Below are 11611 nucleotides of genomic sequence, written 5' to 3' on the forward strand. Positions count from 1 at the left end.
CAGGGAAGGGGACTGTCTTGGAGGGTGGGGCCTCTGTGCTGGAGGGTGGAGTCTCTGTGCTAGAGGGTGGAGCCTCAATACAGGACGGTAGCCCCTCCTCTTCTTCCTCCACCACCTCCTCACCAGTGGGGGACTGGAAGCCATGGATGCCATGATGGATTTCTGTGGCGGCGGCGGCAACACCTCTGAAGCTGCCGGTGCCTCCTGGTTGATGGGTGGGAGTTCCTCCTCCGGCGCTGTCTTCCCTCTCCCTGCATGGCCTCATCTACTTCCTCTAGTGTGCTTCTTGTAGCACATTCACCCACTGATGGGACCGGTTTTGGGACTGCTGGTTCTGTTCTCACTCTGGCTTGGCTGTTCTCATCCTACTTTTCCTCCTCCCCATCCTCCACGACTCAACAGGAGGAACTGGAGAGCCCTCCACCTGGATCATGGACACCACCTGCACACCACCTGCTTCATCCTCCTCCTCCTCTCGGACTCCTCGGCATTCTCCCCGACTCTGTCCACCTCCTCCTCGGCTCCGTAATTCCCGGCAGAGTCGATGGACGGGTTTTCGCCCAGGACGTGCAGGTTGGAGTCGCTGCTGGTGAGAATGATGCTGTCCCTGTACAGGTTGTGTCTCCACTGGACTGCTGGACTGGACTGCTGCCTCCTTCACAGCCGTCATGATGTCCACCTCCTTCTCGAAAATGTTCTCCAAATGGGAAAAGGCCTAAAAAATCTGCTCCTGGAAGCAGGGCTGCTGGGAGGTGCAGCACCGGCTGAGCTGCTCACGATGTATGGGATGATGATCTGCAGGAGAGGCCTGTGGAAGAAACGCTTTCTCACCGTGTTGCTGTCATAGTCAAATTTCTTGATGACTCAGTCCTGGCAGCGCTGGATGGTCTTACAGAGCCCTCCGTTCCCTGACACTCCAAACTTTGGTGAATTATCTACTCAAAGATGTATACTGCAACCTCCATTTGCTCTCTCATGAGGATCTTGGCCCTCTGGATGAACACCGAGGGGCTGGAGACTTCGAAACCTCTGCTGCAGACCCTCCAGGCTCAGCTTTTCCACCTTCTCATAGCATCTCTGTATCTTCACCAGGTGGAAGGCCAACCATAGTCTCTTTGGTGCCTTTGTTGAGAGTGTTCTTGCACATGTCCAGCTCTCTGATGAAAATGTTGCGGGCCTCAGGGAAGTCGCGGATGGTCGGCTCCATCAGGGCATCCAGGATGGAGCTGATGTACGGCTGGATGCTCACCTTCAGCAGTGTCTCTGCCTTGGGGAGGACCACCGCTCACATCTGGTTGATGACATGCTCCTTGGCGGGGATGATCTGGTCCATGTCTGTTCATATGGAGCCCTGCAGCACGGGACGTCCCGCCCCACACCGCTGCACCACAGGCTTGTACTGGGCTCGGCACTGGTGCTGCATCGGGCTGTACGTGTACACCGTGTCACTGATCAGCATCCAGTTCCTCTGCCTCTCATGTATCTTGTCTTTGAGTCGAGGGGAGATGAACTCCCTCGATTTGGGGAGGAGGCCCTCCATCACTAGGTTAGACATAATCTGCGATGGTACACGTATGCCACACATGTCCCAGGTGCTGTAGTGCCCATGAGCCTGGCAGTAGTCGCACTGTCAGTGAAGGCTGGCATCTGGACCTTGTTCTTCTCTGACAAACCATTATTGGCATGGCTGACATACATTTGAAAATCACGACCCATCCCTAATGTATGTGTATATCTAACCTGGACAATAAACAAAACTGGAAAAAGAACAGCAAGGCCGTTTTTAAGAAGGCACCGTCAAGAATATTCTTCTTGGAAAGCTTAGCTCCTTCGACATCAGCAGAAAGCTCCTTTATGGGTTTTTTTATCAGGGAATCTTTGCTAGTGTCCTCTTTTATACTGCCCTCTGCTGGGGGGGGGGGGGGGGGGGGCTATTTGTGTAGCCCTAATTCACAAGGATGTTTCAGAGGCCTTACAGAGAATGTCTAGCTTTAAATCGAGCTCACACAACAATAACAATTACAGTAATAATAATAACAACATGATTGAACAATCATATGATAGAGAGAGACAGAGGGAAGGGGAGAAAGAGGGGGGGGTGTGGGCAAGGAGAGAGCAGGGAAAGCGAGGAGGTGGTGAGGGGGAGAGATAGGAAGAGAGCAGGGGAAGGGGGAAGAGGAGAGCGAGCAGAACAGATAGGATATACTGGGGCTGGGCGATACGGTCATGAATAGTCACAGGGGACAGAAAGATTTAGCAATCAAGTTATGTATTATAGTTACCAGGCGAAATGAGCCACTGAATAGACAAGAAACTAATTGACATTTATCACCCAGCCCTAGGGCATACAGCAGCTACTCAATGGCCATACCGCCGCAGCGGCTGAGGTAACAGCGGCACACTGGAACCGGCAGCAGAGTGGCCAGGCCAAACGAACAACAGCTCAGACAATCTGACTACTCTAGCCATTAACCGGAACTAACTACAGTAGCACACAAGGAATCTAGCTAATCTACAGCCTAATCTGCCCTGTCCTACTCTACTCTAATCTAAGCCTGAAAACTATAACAATCAAGAGGTCCAGGTCAGAGGTATCCAAAGTGGGAGGTGGGCCTCCCCAGGGGGCTCAAACAGTTTGAAGGGAGGTTCAGTGAGCAATTTATTTCAGTTATTTCAGTTATAGCTAATTTAATCATTTGAGTAAGAGTGAAGGAAGCTTTTTCACAGATCTTTTTAAATGCTATTTCTGAGAGGAGGTCTCAGACTTTGCAATCCTCTGGTCTAGCCAATCTACAGCCTACAGTTAGGCTGTAGCTAATCTATAGCCTAGCCTAAGATTCTGACCTACTGGCATCCTTCGGCCAATGATAGAGAGCACCGATGCCCCACACCCCGGCCCCCGCCCCACACACCCATAAGGCCCGTGGAATTACATCCCCAGGGTTGCCTCAGTGACTAGCTGAGGATGAACCTTGTGAGGGCCGATGCACCATAGGGGCCCATCTGCAATCAATCGCGATCAATAGAGCTGAACAGTCATGTGACATTTCTTGCCCCGGAAGAGAGTTCCCCATTCATTTCTCCATAGACATTTAAAAAAATCCTCATGTAATGGGTTTTAAGGCTGGAACCAAGCTACCCCGTTGTCTGTTGCTATTTGTCTGTTATTGTTGTCTGTATGTGTCACTTTGACCTGGGGCCCATACCACGAATGGAGGATAAACAGATCCAGGATCTGTCCCTTGATCTGGTTTGACTTACAGACAATCGCAATCGAGCTATTCGGTACCACGAACGTGGTTATCAGTCGGTTCTGTCAATTTAGGATTTCCAAATCCAGCTCTGAGCTCATGCACATGAAAATTTTTGCTCGTTCACACGAGCTCATGCCCATGAAAGAGGCGTGGTTTGTAACAACTAGCCAATCACAAAACAATATGGACAGCTTCAGATATTACAACGTCTGACATGCCTATTTCCTCATTCATTCAAAGCGCAGATGAAAGTGTATTAATTAGCAGAGCTTCACTGTATGTCAGAATCAGAAAACGCGTTGGATATGATTAGTCTGCATGTTCCCGAATGACTGTCTTAAGTTACCGCTTTTATTCACATCAGACATTTCTTTGAAGAGTGGATTCTGCCTCCACGTATGATCCTACAGCAGTAATGCACCCTCTCAATAAACTCAATAAAACCTCCATGTCTTTTTTGCGAGTGGAAGTAATATGTAATCTATCTCAGTCTAAATTTCCAATATCCATAGGCGTATTTGGACCATTAGGCTCAAAGAATAATAATGATATGATGTGTTTGGTCGCACTGAATAATTCCTATCAAAAGCTACCAATAAAACAAATTATGATAATACAATTTTAAAAAGCTGCTGAACTGAATCAACACGGTGCGGGTATAGATTTCATTGATAAAAATAGCCTATTTTATGGTATTGGCAGCAGAGTTGCATATTTCATACAGGACTATGGTGGAATAATATGAAGATTTCAATCACATCATACAGGCCAAAAAAGCAACACAGTTGCAGCTGCAAAATGCAGGAGTAGCCTAGCTATGAATAATCTGTGTGCAGGCGATGCCATATTAAATTGTAGGGCTTAATTGAATTATGTAGCCTGCAACAAGTGCAAGGCTTCAGTCCTTGATTAATTCAACAGGAGCCATATGTGTTTTTTCTCCTTTTGTGATTCTTTCATTTGAATGCAATCTATTTTTTATCTGGGGATCATATATGAATGGTGACTCGCTGTTTCCAGAGAGCTGATTGGTCAGAAGGTGGGCCTTTCATGGGTTGATTTTATCCTCTGAACTTAACCTGCCCCGGAGCAGGTTATCCGTAGAGAATCAGTTGCTATGGTGATCTATCTCGGTAAGAAGTGAACTAGCGTCATGATACGGCAAACCCAGGGTTAAGCCTGAAGTTACCTCGCTAACCTACTCATCTTGCTTCGTGGTATAGGCCTCTGGAGATGAGGGAAATGTCCAGGAAAACACAACGTATCAAACTGGATTCATTCAACAAATATGCTAATGAGTGTACGTTTCTACACTCATGAGCATGCTCAGAATATAAATAACATAAATACCCTGTATTGATAAAACAATATTTATTTATTTATTTTTAGTCCATGCTGTCATAAAAAAACATGCACCGTAATAATAACCAGAAGTACTGTAATAAACTATATAATAACTATTAGCCCATAAGATTGAACTGCACTCAGGTTGCTTCCTCTCCTGTGGATTAATTTGAATAAATAAAGCATGTTTGGCGTGTTAAAGCACAGTTTAGATCACATCAACACGCACACACTAGTCTAACACATGTTCACACTGGATTAAAGCCAGCGTGAAGAGAAGGGAGTGTGAGGCAGCAGAGAGGCAGCAGAGTGCCCTCTGGTGGTCAAACACCACATCCAGGTCCACTGACTCTCAACCTGTTTCATATGGACTCTAATTTAGTCCACATTGGAGGAACAGACCCCATTTCTCTCTCAGACCCAAATCTGAGCAGATTATTATTGTCAGATATAATTTAGTCCAGAAACTATAATCACAACAGCCACTCTGCTACATTATCTAAGTGTTAACTGCTTAACTTCTCTGTTAAATTCGTGTAAAGACATTAAGAATTCATCCGTTTTCTGGGGAAACCCTGGAAACCCCTCAAGGACCCCTGGAGGTCGCCAGACCCGACATTGAGAACCACTGTTAAAGGAGAGTTCAGTTTTTTTTACAACCTTATCTCCAGCTCTATGCTTAATAACTTTCTGAAAACAATGAACTATAAAGCAAAATGGCCTGGAACAGAGGCCATAGGGGCACCTGCAAAAGTGTGCATTACGTCCTGTAAATAGCTTATTTTCTGCCATAATCTTATACTGGCAGTGGTGTAATGTAACTAAGTATAAATACTTAAGTACTGTACTTAAGTAGTTTTTCTGAGTATCTGTACTTTACTTGAGTATTTATATTTCTGTCAACTGTCACTTTTACTCCACTACATTTCTCAAATAAAATGGATACTTTTACTCCACTACATTTCCCCCAAGCATCTTAGTTACAAAGTAAAATCAGAAGAAATTGCGTAGCCTGCAAGCGATCAGGTTTGGCAAATCAGTGCTCCTAGTTTGCAAGTTACGTTAATCACGATCCACACGCCATTCCATTTGGTGGCTGTAATGCAACATAACGTTGTTTGCCAGCGGCTATAAAAGTCAAGAAGAAGAAATAGACTTCCAATTAAGCCCGGATGTCTTTTGCTTGATTTTTTTTGCAGCATTTACTTGTACTTTTTACTTTCAATACTTAAGTACATTTAATATCAGAAAATTACTTAAAGTACAGAAAATATCAAGTACTTTAAGACTTTTACTCAAGTAATATTCTAATGAGAGACTTTGACTTTTACCAAAGTCTTTTTCTGGGAAGATATCTTTACTTTTACTTAAGTATGGTTTTCTAGTACTTTATACACCACTGGATACTGGCATAAATGTGAGCCGCCCTATTTACTATTTACCTCTCTCAGCCTGCTGTCTGGTAGGCTCCACATCTGTGAGAGTCCCACGAGAGTCTCACATCAGTTGAGAATTGAGAGCTCAGCTGCAGTGGATCAAGCCGCCATGACAGTCCATGGTGAACACCGTAGGATGGCTGGATATTTATCTGATTTCGATGCATTTGACTTCGATGGCTTATTGTACACATTCAAAACAGTTTAACCCAAGTCTGGATTGAATATGATACGAGTCACACATGTATGCATCACAAAGATGGTAACAGAAGTGGGGTTGATCAGAACTTACATGACAAAGAGCTGCCCTGACATAGAGAGACTCATCGAAGTGTCTTGACATCATGGTCCAGTTATAAAATCAATGTATTTACCTAATTTAGCATAGTAGATGTTTAAACTATTTAACAATCTATAGAAAAGCCAGCAGCAGTCTGGTTCTTTGGATCAGGGAAGAGAACGATCCCAGCGCATCAGCCTAAATAACATTCTTTCTGACTGCCTTGTCTCACAGATAATTGTTTCCCTAAATAAATAAATAAAATATAAACTATTGTTTCGTCTCATTGCCACAAACGGGGTCGCTGAGTCGGATTTGAATGATACTGGTTTTTGAAGGCCAATACTTTTAGACTGAAGTCACATCGCTTGATATGTTGTCCCGATAAACAATATCTTTACATTTTTCTATTATCAAGCCAAAATCTTACAAGTATTTGAGTTTCAAGGTGGAAACTTTTAGATTCTGAATTCTAAATTGGTCTAAATTTTAGACCATCATGGGATACTAAAAGTCTCCGCTAACCGGACTTTACCCCACTGGTTTCAAGTTTTAGCTTGAAAACAGAAAGCTAGCTTGCCTCTCTCATTTTAATCACTGTTTTCCACTGGAGTGCCTGCACAGTTTATTTACTGTCACTTTTCATCCTCCTCTCTGTTGGAGCCAGCACAGGTCTTTGCCTTGTTTACGCAGCGATCTCACACACAGATCAGTGTGTTAATCTCTTCTTCTGCAGTATGTGAAAGAAGCAGGGTGCGTTCAGGTCACGCTAAGTTCTCTCTGCGTTTACTTTTTAATTGCTCTCTGGCACGCGCTGCGAAGAGCTTCGGTACAAACAGACGATCAATGGCCTTGAAGCTGGTTGGTGGCCTTTCTCGCACAGAGGGGACTAATGAGGGAAGAACAGGGGGAGGTCATATTGCTCCTCACCCTCCTGGGTAATGAACCCCGCGCCGAGTGAGGGTCAGGCAGGTTAACTCCATGCAAATAGAGTGGCTTGCTGCAGGCTCGAAGATGGATCTGAAGTGGTGCTTTGGTGATCAGTCGTGGCCTGTGGGTTTAGATCAGCCTTGTAACTGCAACCAAAGTTTCTAGTCTCCTCAGCACCTGAACTCTTAGTTGATCCAATCAATGAGTGCAATTACATGGACATGAGTATCCCGGTTATGATCGGGGTTTTGAAGTATCCCGTTTTTGTGTTTGTATGTAAACATCATATCCCCATTTCAGAAACATGGATAAGCTCTGATCCCAATGTTGAGAAAACTGATAATGCTAGCTGGAGTACCCCGAAAAACAATCTGGGCAGCAGAGTCCATCAGTCTGATGATGACTAATATGACTCTACGACAGACGGCAGATATTTCAGGGTTTCCGCTTTAGACTTCATCAAGACTTCCGTTTCTATGCAGTTATTGTTTACAGTCCAATTGAAGCAAGAGTTGGAACTGATCGAGGTCCAGACGACATTTCGGCTAATAATAATAATAATAATAATAATAATAATAATAATAATAATAATGATAATAATAATAATAATAATAATAATAATAATAATAATAATAATAATAATGATAAAGGTAATGAAGGTAATAATAATAATAATAATAATAATAATAATAATAATAATAATAATAATAATAATAATGATAATAATAATAATAAATAAACAATGACAGCAGAAACCCCCTAATATCGGCCATCTGTCCCAGAGTCATATTAGTCGTCAGACTGATGGAGTCTGGGTGCCCAGATTGCTCCAAAATAGGGATGTTCATCAATTATCGAAAATCGATAATTGATCGTTAAAGAATGGAATCGATCATGTGGAATTTTTATCGATTATTGTTATTATTATTATTATTATTTTTTTTATTTTTTTATTTTTTTTTGCGGACTAGGTTTGGGTGGAATTCGTTCCTCCTCGCCCCACTCCATTGCATAGTCGACTAACATGAGGTGGAGCTTCATATAGTCTCTAGTTTTCTGGCTGGGCACGGGCCTTTGTGCCAACAAAACTGTTTTAAACATGGGGAATTCACACCGGCATGCGCCGGGGACCAGGGCCGATTTTACCAACGGGCTTACCCGGGCTGAAGCCCGGGGCCCGGGACATCAAGGGGCCCAAAAAAAAAAAAAAAAAATTTTTTTTTTTTTTTTTTTGGGGACCCTTGATGGGTTTTTTTTGGGCCCCCTGTCCAGGGTCTTCGCAAAAAATGTTTTTTTTTACTGACGCCATTCAATTTTTTTTGCAGAGTAATAACATCCACTGTGAGAGGGTGTCCACCCGCTATGCCGACCACTCGCAATGCCGACCTTAGGTTTAGGCGTGGGGGGTGGGAGAGGTTAGGTTTTGGGTTAGGGTCTGGGGGAGGTTAGGTTTAGGCGTGGGGGTGGGAGAGGTTAGGTTTTGGGTTAGGGTCTGGGGGAGGTTAGGTTTAGGCATGGGGGCTGGGAGAGGGGAGGTCGGAACAGCGAGAGGTCGGAACAACGACATGGAACCCTGTGAGAGGGCTCCCGAATTTATCGTGCTTAGGGCCCCCAGATGTACAGGGATGCCCCTGTGTGTGTGTATGTGTGTGTGTGTGTGTGTGTGTGTGTGTGTGTGTGTCTACAATGGGACAAGAAAGGCTCACCCACTTGACATTGATGTCATTGGAAAGTGACATTGTTAGAACATTGGACTTCACCACTCTAGTCAAACGCTTTGCCACGGCAAAAGTCAGGAAGAAGACATTTCAGGTACGAACAGACTTGAATACTGCTTGATTGATTTGTGCAATAATTGTGAGAATGTGTGTGTGCTCTGTAATAATAACAGCAATAATAAATACTAAATAATAATAATAAAAGTGCTTGTTGTGACATCTCAGTGGCAATGTTTTCTTTCCAATCAGGCTGTTTATGAAAGCTAAGGCTAAACCTACAGTTTGTGTTTGTAAGTTAGAATGCTGACAGGAGAGCAGGTGGTGACATGAAAGTTAGTGAGAAAAGGAGAAGATACTGAATAATGACATCACAACAGTATAATCCTAATGTTGATTTAAAATGAGATATTCCTTTAAAAACGGGTAAAAAAGGTAAAAAAAAAACACTCAAATTTTTTTTTTTTTTTTTTCCCTTCCGCTTGACGGGGGGGCCCTGCAGAGATGAATAGCCCAGGGGCCCATGAAGTGTAAAATCGGCCCTGCCGGGGACAGCAGAGTGTTGGAGAGGAGACACATTGAAATAAAGAGTTCATTGAGGAGAACACGTTGTCTTTCATATTTTCTGCCATAGGCATTCATTTTGTAAAAAAAATATATATATATTAAAAGAATATTATTATTAACACGTTAACTGCCAGCGACGTATGCATACGTCAAGCAGAATCCAACCGTTAACTGCCAGCGACGTATGGATACGTCAAAAAAATCGTTTTTTTTTTTTTGACGGTGGATCATTGATCTGGCCCTTTTGCATCTTCTATTATACTGTTAGAGCCGCCGGGCGTGTGCAATCCATTCCGCCGACCCACTGAGTGGCGACGGTGCTCAGACTATTGAGTGTTGTTTGGCCAGAAACGCACGCATTCCAGCTGAGCTCAACCGAGGACCCAGAAGCGAACGAGCCTCATTCTCATACTGTAGGCGAAAACCTTTCACACGGGCGCACGGCGGACTGGGGGCTTCCACAGGTGGACTGGGTGGAAAGCACACTTTGAAGCGCGCAGCATAAGCCTAGAGTCACACAAGGCTTCGTCAAAGCTCTCAACCGAAAATCCAAGAACGGATTAAGCCACATCCACGCTCCCCGACGAGGGACCGCCAGAGAGAGGCTGCTGCTCACTGCTCAGACAGGCAGGCTTGTGACTGACAAACACGGAGACACGCCCACGGAGGGAGGAGTTGTAAGGAGAGGGGGTGCGGGTGCTGCTATGGAGGAAATTACTGTTCAGAACTATTGTTTATGTCTGATGTCTCACTGATGCCAAAAATAAATGGTTAAAGTGACTGTTTGATATTGAATTTCACAAAACTGCGATTATCTCAGCTTTTTGTCTCAGACGCTGAAACCATGCTGTACTCAACGGCTAATATCTACATAACTACTAACTCTACAAACTAACTCTTTTAGACAGAGAAAGCACACATTCTATTAGTACTTTTGTGAACTTTGTGTTGACAAACTCCAAGCAGAAAATTATCCTTGGCTCTTTTAAAATGAGCCAGAATCCTCAAAAAAACCCTCTGGCAAAAGCTACCTACAGTAAAAAAAAAAAGGCTGGCAGTGAATGTGTTAATATGATCGATAATCGATAATTGATCGTTAATTTTCCCGATTTTCGATTATGGAAATTTTTCAAAATGAACATCCCTACTCCAAAAGAAACCGGGATACTGGTGCATATATCTTATCCTGGTCTCTGACCGCTACCGACTACCTGTGCAGGTGCAGCTTCAAGCGTCTTTTGGGGATGAAATGATTAAATATACTTGGCAGTTTAGATGGGAGAAAGGTGTTGTGACTAAAATGAAAGAAAGAAGCAGTGCAACGTCTCAACAGTTGGTTGTTACGGTTATGTTTAGGTGAGTAAAACAACTTGGCTAGGGTTAGGTCATCATTAAACAAGAAAAACACTTGTTAAGAATTTTAATGTGGCTTACGCTGGGAGTCGAACCCTGGTCGGCAAACTCCGGCAATGAAGGCAAACGTATAGGCTATGGCCCCACCCCAATCCACCACCCTGACCTCAACACCCTTACTGGCCAGTGGCCACAATTGTATTTAAGGCACCTAGTGTGCATATCGCCCCCTACTGGTTGTTGAAATTGGTTGAAATGATAGTCAGTGAAGTAAGTAATGCACCTACTAAGTACAAACAGTGTATAAGAACTACCTGGTCCAGTGCAATAAAAAATAGATAGATACATCTTCACATGACCATGTCATGTTCGATATAGTTACAGGATGACAGGTTCACACTCTGTCCAATATACGAGCTGCACAGTCATGTGACTTTTGTTTATGAGCTCTGGTTGCCTTGTGATTGGTCAGTTCGAATAATTTAAATGAACCAAAATGCAAGAATGCAACAAAGTGAACTTTTCCATTCTGGTTCAGACCAAAGAAAACAAACTGTAGGTGTGACCTCAGCCTCAGTGTCTTGCTCAAAGACACTTCAACAGACAGGGATCAAATCCTTCACCTTCCAGTTACGGGACAGTCTCTCTAACTGCCCTCCTGAATCAGTTATGGGACAGTCTCTCTAACTGCCCTCCTGAATCTCATCTGCTGGGTGAGAGACAGGTGAAAGT

General features: G+C 43.8%; 1 pseudogene across 1 annotated transcript; it reads right to left on the reverse strand.

Annotated features, from left to right (window-relative positions):
* Nucleotides 1-429: 429 nt before the first annotated feature.
* LOC310791735 (protein Niban 2 pseudogene) lies at nucleotides 430-1698 on the reverse strand (annotated as a pseudogene). The gene has a single exon. The product of its transcript is annotated as a protein Niban 2 pseudogene (transcript).
* Between the last annotated feature and the right edge of the window lie 9913 nt (nucleotides 1699-11611).

This window comes from Poromitra crassiceps, assembly GCF_964638095.1.
Source record: "Poromitra crassiceps genome assembly, chromosome: 2".
Taxonomy (NCBI): domain Eukaryota; kingdom Metazoa; phylum Chordata; class Actinopteri; order Beryciformes; family Melamphaidae; genus Poromitra; species Poromitra crassiceps.